This window comes from Hydra vulgaris, chromosome 15, assembly GCF_038396675.1.
Source record: "Hydra vulgaris chromosome 15, alternate assembly HydraT2T_AEP".
Taxonomy (NCBI): domain Eukaryota; kingdom Metazoa; phylum Cnidaria; class Hydrozoa; order Anthoathecata; family Hydridae; genus Hydra; species Hydra vulgaris.
Genome location: NC_088934.1, coordinates 55,723,759 through 55,732,606, shown reverse-complemented (window position 1 = coordinate 55,732,606; position 8,848 = coordinate 55,723,759). Strand labels below are relative to the sequence as shown.

General features: G+C 29.1%; 2 long non-coding RNA genes across 2 annotated transcripts; both read left to right on the top strand.

Annotated features, from left to right (window-relative positions):
- Window positions 1–1,568: 1,568 nt before the first annotated feature.
- Window positions 1,569–6,201, top strand: LOC136092209 (uncharacterized). The gene is made up of 4 exons (XR_010644270.1): window positions 1,569–2,105; window positions 3,185–3,275; window positions 3,646–3,776; window positions 6,048–6,201. It is a non-coding gene; the product is annotated as an uncharacterized LOC136092209 (long non-coding RNA).
- A 1,087-nt stretch (window positions 6,202–7,288) lies between these two features.
- LOC136092210 (uncharacterized) lies at window positions 7,289–8,317 on the top strand. Its single transcript, XR_010644271.1, has 3 exons — window positions 7,289–7,467; window positions 7,826–7,939; window positions 8,096–8,317. It is a non-coding gene; the product is annotated as an uncharacterized LOC136092210 (long non-coding RNA).
- The last annotated feature ends 531 nt before the right edge of the window (window positions 8,318–8,848 follow it).

Here is an 8,848-nt window from a genome sequence, read left to right as displayed (position 1 = left end):
CGTGGTTGATGGGACGGAGCCCCCCCCCCCCGCAAAAAACGTGTCAATGGCGTCTCAAAATCTTCAAAATTTGACCGCTAGGTTTTGCTAAAATAAAAAGCATCTTAAATTAGCAAAAGGGCACACAATTTGCTGTTGCCCCTCCCACTGGGTTTTACCCTTTGTTTTCAATATTACTGATCTCACGTAAAACTCGTTTTTTACTTGCTAAAGAGAGGTGCCTGAAAAAAACGTCCACCTTAAGTATAGTTTATTTACGTTTGATTCGTTATTAAAACAAAAAAAGGTTTACATGGATTTCACATGGAATCGAACCTGTATCAGTGTCGACTATTTCCGCCGCATTAACTTTTCGCCAAAATACACACTTACCTTCGAAGTATTTTAAATTTATTTAAATTATTATTTGCATATATACTTAAAGACGTTTTTAAAATGCGCAAACAAAGGCCTTTGGGGTCGTATAAAGTATCTAAGGTACCTCCGTCTTTTTTTTTTTTAAATAAACTTTTTTATTGAGAAAAAAAAGTTGAGGGGAGGGGGTGGTATTTGAGGGGGTATTTGAGAAACGGGGGTGGGGGGTATTTGAGAAACGTACGTACTTTTTAAGGGTGGGGGGACATAAAAGTACGCATGGCAACAGGGGGGAGGGTCAAACTTCAAAGACATCCACAACTTACGAGTAAATCTGTGCCAAACTTAAAAAAAATCTTGAGCAATGGTTAATAAAGAAATTTTAAAGGATTATATTCAGGAATTATCAAAAACTGTACAAAATGTACATCCAAGCAACATATATAATTATGATGAAACAAATCTGAGTGATGATCCAGGTTCAAAAAAAATGCTTGGTAAAGAGAGGTAATAAATACCCAGCAAATATAAGAAACACTTCCAAGACAAGTATTTCTATTATGATATCAGGTAATGCTGCAGGTGAAGTTCTACCATGATTTGTAGTTTATAAAGCTGTAAATCTGTGGTCAACTTGGTGTGAAGGAGGTCCTAAAGGAGTCAGATACTTTAACACTAAAAGTGGTTGGTTTGACGTAGCAGCTTTTGAAGAGTCTTTTTTTTCTATATTTTTACCTTCTTTAAAAAAAATTAGGAGTTGAAGTTTTGTTAGGCGATAACTTATGCTCTGATATCTCTCCAAAAGTAACTAATGCCTGTGAAAAAAATGAAATACTATTTGTTTGCCTGCCACCTAATAGCACGTATATTACTCAACCTCTAGATGTGGCTTTCTTTAAACCTTTAAAAACAGCTTGGCGTAGAATTTCTTTTTGTTATTCACCTCTTTTCTTTTTGTTACTCACCTCTCAAGGCCGAGAAGGCCACTACAGATGAGGAGGCTACTAAATAGTGGTTATAACCCTCTCTCAACTCTATAACTCTGACACGAAACTTGACAAACAAGGCCGCTGCGCGGAAAAACAAGTTGAGCGTGGTACTACCAGGGACGTGGTGGGGATTGAACTCGGAACCTCTCGCTTATGAAGCGAGTGCTTTAATTATTACAAGATTCTCCTGCTGGGTGCACATCTCTTGAAAAACAACATTTTCCAGAACTTTTAAACAAGTTATTGATTGCTATAGAGCCAAATCAGGCTAACAACTCAAAATCAGGTTTTCGAAAGTGTGGTATTCATCTAGTAAATGTCCACTTCTCACACAATTTAGAGAGAGAGAATCGTACAATAAAGAATTTTAGAACACAGCTTTAAGATTTTTTTACAAAAATATAAATCCTCGCAGTCTTCAGAAACTAAACAACGAAAGAAAAGCTTTCTGTTCTTGCAAGGAAAGTGTTGGCACAGAAGATTTAGAAAAGTTTAGTAACAGTTTTGATATAAGGTCAAAGTTTGCAAAGAAAAAAAAACTGAATAAAAACACGAAGAGCATAAAGTCAAAAGTTCAATCTGAAGAAGATCTGAAAGAGTGCCATGATCACAGTTCTAGCTCAAAATCATTGAGTAGCATTGAAAATAAACTTGTAAACATAAATAAGAATGAGAAATCAAGCTCAGAAAATTTGAGGCATGTGAACTTTTTCCTGGACAAATTACTAATGCCAAGGAAAACAGTGCTATGTGAAGCCAATGGTAAAAATATTAAATGCTTGTCTGACACACAAAAAAAATTTTATGAGTGGGACAATATTTGTTTCACATTAAGAAGCCTCTAAAAATAACCTAAACTAGAGAACTTTATAAAGTACCTCAATTAGACTTTCATTTCTGTTGGAGTTTGTTTATTAAGCTTTTATTTTTTATTATAAAGATATATAATTGCCTACATTAAAAAAAATTTTGTGTTTTTATTTTTATTTTTATTCGTCATTAAACTCTCGTTAAAATCTCCTTTAAACAGTATAATAAAAAGAGTTTAAATAGCAAAGTTCATATAAACCGTAAAGTTTTTTTCAAATTTTATAAGGCTGTGCAAAGTTATCTAAAACCCTGGTTAACTTAAGATATAATTTAGACACCCATAAAAAATCCTTCTTAAATGGTTAAAAAAATAAATTCTAATAATAACAGTTTTTGAATAGTCCAAAGAAAATTTTTGGCAAGTTTTTATAAATATTAGAAATGCTTTAATTTTTAGAAACACATAGCAAAAAATTTTAAATTTTTTCCCAAAGTTAGGGTATGCGATGAAAAGGAAATTAAACTCTCACTTTAAGCAAACTAAATTGTCCCTTTAATATATTTCCTTAAATTAAGGGAATTCAATCATGGAAATTTTACCTCTTAGATCTTTTACAACTAGGGATATTTAGCATCTCTTATCATTGTTATAAATAAATTCATAAATTTGTTTGCAGTTTAAAATGCAGGAAAATAAGAAAACCTAAAAAGAATTTTCTTATTAACTTGTATTTTTTTATTTTAGTACCTTTAAAATACTTTTTTTTAAATTGTTAAACTTCATGTGTTGGAATTTATTGGTAGCTTTTGCTTGATATAATCAAACCATTATTCCAATACTGGTGTTAAAATATAAAAAAAGATTTATTGTATTTTTAGTTTTAGATGTAATGTATTAATTATGTTACTATTCAACTTTTTAAAACTATATTCAACTAGCAATAAACTAAAATGTAATTTTTTTTATCGAAATAGTTCATTGAAAACTGTTCTTAGTTTTACTTTTTTTTAATATGTGTTCTTTTATGTAGCTTGATTGTTGGAGTATTAGCTCTACGTATCCACAAGATAATTGAATGTAAAGGAATAGTAGATAAGTTTATACTGAACTTAGGTTTTCAGGTTTGTTATGCTTTTTCTTTTTTACTGTGGTATAATAAAAATTGCATTTAACTTTTGTTTAATATTTTTTTATGCAACTCGATTGTTTTAAGGTGATAGCTTTAAGGTGTTGAAATTACTAGTTTTCAGCTGATACTCCAGCTGTACCTATCCACAAGAAAATTGTAACTAATTGAGTTAAAAGATAAGTTGAAACTGAACTTTTAGGTTTGCTGTCCTTTTACTTTTTGCTGTGTAAAGATTGAAATTGCACCTAAATTTTTACTCTCTACTTTTTAATATTAATATAAATTTTTTTTGTATTGAAATAGGTAGTATTTTAATCCAAAAGGTAATAAGTAATATATATTGAAAATTGATTTTTGTTTAGCTGAGTATTATTTTATTGGTATTGATGGAGAGTTCTGGGTGTTTAATTCTTTACATGTCAACCAAGATAGATTGAAAAAAAAGTAGTTGTGTACAAGTATGATAAAGGCATAGCTGGACTCTTATTGTCAGGTAATATTTTTGTCTTATAGTTACACAATTTAGAAAAGATCAGAACTTTCAAAATATTTTAAAACCCTAGTTTTAGTATGAGTTTACATTGTTTTGTCTGCAGAAAACAATGTTTTCTTTTGGTGCTGTAAACTTAATGGTATGGCATTTAAAATGGGCACATCTGTCTGTGCACATAATGATATTCCATGTGGCCAAAGTGACAACCCTAAAAGATTTTCCAGTTTTCACAATTTAAGAAATTATATTTGCAAGTATCACCAGGATTTGATACATGTAAACAATAGAGAACCAATATGTGATTTTTCTAGCCAATATTTATTTAATGATACAAATGATATCTCAACAGAAAAGCAATTGGAATGCAGTGAAGATTCTTTAGATAATAGAGAAAGAAGCAATATACAAGATAGTATGCAAAAATCATTTGTTTCATTTATTGCTGAGCTTCTAGTGCAATCTAACATTCTTTTGACTAATGCACAATTTGTAACTGAAGGTGTTAAGTAACTACTGCAGGATTCACTGCAGTTAACTTTAGAGCATGTTCGCTCCGTTTATAATTAACTAAATATTGATGAAAATGTTACTTGTGTCCAAAATCTTTATGAAGATCTTGCAACTGTGACTACTTGCATTGATAAAGTTGATACAGAACATAAGATGATAGCATATTTTTCTAAATTTTATGATAAAATGGTTTTACATTTTTATATTGATGGGTTTGAAACAACAAATCCACTTTGTCCGCTAAATACGGCCTTATGATATAATTCTTGCTCCATTAATAAATATGTTGAAGCAATTAGAATCTGACGAGGGTGTAGAAATCTCCATCTGCAATCAAACAATAAAAGTGTGAGTATATGAGTCTATCCAATAAATCATGCAATGCATGATTTATTGGATAGACATATCCCTTCCAATAAATCATGCAATGCATGATTTGTTGGAAGGGTTAAGTGCTGATGGGTATATATCTCTTAGCGAATTTAATTTGTTGTTAATTGAATTTAATTTTGACTCTTCTGACAAAAATAGTCAACCCACAACTTTTGTATCTTTTTAACAATTAAAAATGACTGCTTCAGAATGCTGGTGCCTACTGAAGAATGGACGTTCATGCAGATACTGGTGCATGCTGTTGAATCTTGACATTTTTTAAAACTAGTTTCACAAAGTACCCACTGTTTTAAAAACATTGCATTTTCATTAAGTAAGCGAGGTCAACTTGCTTTAGCAAATACTTTCATTTCTTACTCAGTATTCAGCTATTACATTATCAATGGAAAAACATATGAATTGTTTGTTAATCAAGTTGAGCCTAGTGACATTAATCATTTTTTGCAGACTAATTTTTTATTCTCAAACTGAAGCAGTGCATTTTTTGAAATGTTTTGAAATTGGGCATTATAAAATTTTAAAGGAAAGTGTTATGGTATGTAGTTTTAATGATGGTATACCTGAGTTTGGTTTTGTTGAAAGTGTTATTTACCTTAATAACACTGTTTTCATGATAATGCGGATGCTTACAGTTTACTACTTTGATAGCCATTTTCATGGCTATTTAATTAATTACAATCCACAATCAACACTTTTCTGTAAGCATGTCCATGAATTGAAAGATCACATTCCCTTAAGCATTCACCAAGTTTTTTATGAAGAGGAAGAGTTATTTTTTGTTGCTCCCAGATATGTTATTTTTTAACCTTTTTTTCCAACATTTTGTTATTTTACGTAGTTTTTGTATTATATATGTTTAAAATATACTTTTTTTTGCTTAAAATTAAGCAATTATATATTTTTTTCTTTTTAAAATGTAACATGCATGACAATAACATAAGCATACAAGATTGCATTCTTATTTTTTAGTTTTGTAATACTATTTTATATTTTTAAAATACTATTATATATACTTGGTTTGACTATTCTTGGTTTGTTCGAAAATGTTAATAAACTGTATTTTTCAATTTAATTTTAATTTAATCATGATTATTATTTAACTGATTTAAAGCATGATTTAAATCGATTTTAATTAACTGATTCAAATGAAATTGTTTTAAATCAAAACAACCCTGGTTTTATATTTATAGGTAATATTTTTAATCGTTTTGCAGATAATGTTTAACAATAGTCTTAAAGTTTTTTTTTATATTTAAAATAGATTTTTATTAATAATAAATTTTAAACATTTAAAACAGAATTTACAATAATATTTTACTATTATTTATTTTAATATATTTAACTATTTTAAAATTATTTTGTTTTTAGTGCACACAATTTTTGAGATAGATACAGACATCTTTTTTTCTTTTGGTTTGTTTTGGAATCTGATGGTTGAAAAATTGATCCAGAAGATTTTCCATTTGTGTTATGCTCTAATTCTTCAATTATTGTATTTCAACCAAATGAAAATTGGAATGAGGTAAAGTATTGTATTTAATTTCTAAATGAGGAATTACCCACCTTATTTGAACTTACCAACTTTATAAAATGAAGTGGGTATTTTCAAATAAAGTAATGAAATGGAGTGGGTATTGCCAAGAAATACATATTTAAATATTTTTGCCTGATTTTTAAAGACTGTGGTATATTAATATTTAGTGCATTAAACAGTTATTAAACATTTCCATGTTTAGAAAATGAGAGAATTTCAAATCCCTTTCATGACAGCATCTGCTGCTGGAAATGATACCAGCCACAGTAGTAATATTACTGATGACATTACCCCATCATTTCATTCGACTAACAGTAACATCAAAGGTAACTCAAACACCTTTTAAGGCTGAATCTGGTGTTTTTACGTGTCAAGCATCACTTGAGTCTTTTTTGCTCCAATATAGCAAGTCTAAGCCGCATATGTTGCACTTAAAAACTGTTGGGTACAGCATTGCTTAAAAAGTCTCGATCACCTATATCACAACTACTAAAATTATTGACCTGTATGGTTTTTACCCTCTAAAAGACAAGCTAAATATGGTAAGTGTATTTCTTTCAGGAATCACTGGTCTAAATCAAAAAGTTTTTTTTGAGCCTAAATCTCACAAGGTTTTTTGGCAAAATGCATTGAAAATTCTCGCAGAAAGCTTAATTACATTGAAAAATGCTGAACGTGGTCTCCAAAAGATGAACGAGGGGAACAAAATAGAAAAAGAATTTGTGATAAAATTACTACTTTAGTAAATTCAAAAAAAGGGTGGTGTATTCTCAGAAGATGATTTTTCATTTGTCAGTTGTTATAGATGATAAGAAGGATGTGAATTTTGTGAAGGTATGATGTTTGTAGACACTCTTTTCATAGGTATAATGTTATAAGGTATATAGGTATAATGTATAATGTTAAAAGGTTAAGTTATAATGTATTATGTTTGTAGACACCTTTTTCATAGTGAATATGGTTCAAATGAATAATTGTTATAAATCCAACCAATAAAATATTTCACCTTTTTATGTGCTTCTTGTTCTTATCATGGAATAAAGCTTTTTCATTTTTTATTTTAATGAATTAACAGGTACTGATGTTAAAACCTAAATTTTTAAACCCGGCAACATTGTCTGCAACAGTATTTTCTGAAGGCTTGCTAATTGCCGCAATAAAAAACTTTTTGCAGGAGACGGAAAAAAATAGAACAAAGACATCCATCATATCTTGAATGTGCTCAGCAGATACCATTTGTTACTGCCACAATTGGTACCACTATTTCTAATTTAAAATTAACTTTTAATTTAATTATATTTTTATTCTATTTAACAAAAGACACTTGAAATGGTTAGAGTCATGTTTATTAATTTTTTTCTTTTCATTAATTAAATATTATTTTTTAAGTTTTTAGTAAAGCATCTTATAGCTTTTAATTACAAACAGAAAATATTAAGATTTTTCCTGTTATGGTATTTTTTAAATTTCTAACTTAAAAAATATATATTAATAATTGTTGTTTGTCCTGGACATATCTCATAGTGCCTTATTGCCTATTGGACATAAGATAATACGTGTCTCTGGTTTTGACGGTTAGCGGTCAGTAAAACAACTTTTTTCTTTTTGTTAGGCAACTTAATAACAAATTAGTTTGTGGAAATCTCACATTTGGTAAAAATGTGGTATATGTTATTTTACTTTACTCATTTACTTATCAATGATTTTGGAGCTATTGGAGGGTCAAGTTAGTTTTTTTTTTAATATTTAATTTCAATAACAGCTTTTTTTTATTACAATGAAAAATAGTTTATTTAATAATATTGAGATTTGTGAACTCACAATTGCCAAATTTGCCAACTTATTAAGTTTTTGCTTTAACTCATGTTTTTGTTTTTCATAGATGCTCAGGTAAAGTCTGCTATTAAAGCATTGATCTTTTTGTTACAAATGACTAGAAAAAAACGGTAAACAGCAAAAAAATCATTTGATTTACTGATTACATATGTGGAGGTAGATTATTTTTAATGAAATGCGTAGTATTAATGAATAATAATATGAATAAAACTTCAATTATTTGTATTTCTTGAAATTTTATTCGGAAACAAAGTTAATGCTGTCTAAAGGTCTTTTATTTCTATCAGTGTTTTCGAACATTTATTATAAGTAGCAAGTAGTAATAATAAGTTTATTTGCAATAATACTTATTTAAAAAAAATTTATATATGTATATATATATATATATATATATATATATATATATATATATATATATATATATATATATATATTATATACAAAGGCTATAAAACGGTTTATGAAAAAAAACAAATAATTTGTCAAAAACATTGGAGTCGTTTACAACAATAGTAGAATTTTGTCAGATATCTGCGACTTTTTCACCGTGGTAATTATCACCAAGTTTATTAAAAATTTGTAAACACTTTGTTGTATATAAAATCTTAATTATTCCAGACAGGGCCGCCGAGGGGGTTGAAGGGGGGCGTAAGAGACAGTTTTTCCAGGCGGCAGATATCCAAGGGGCACCAAATGAATAGAAGGTACCTAAAAAAAAAAAGGTCCATTATCTATAATATAGAGTAACTTTAATAAATAAGGGCGCCAATCAGGGTTCCAGTCCAAGGCGGCGTGACGG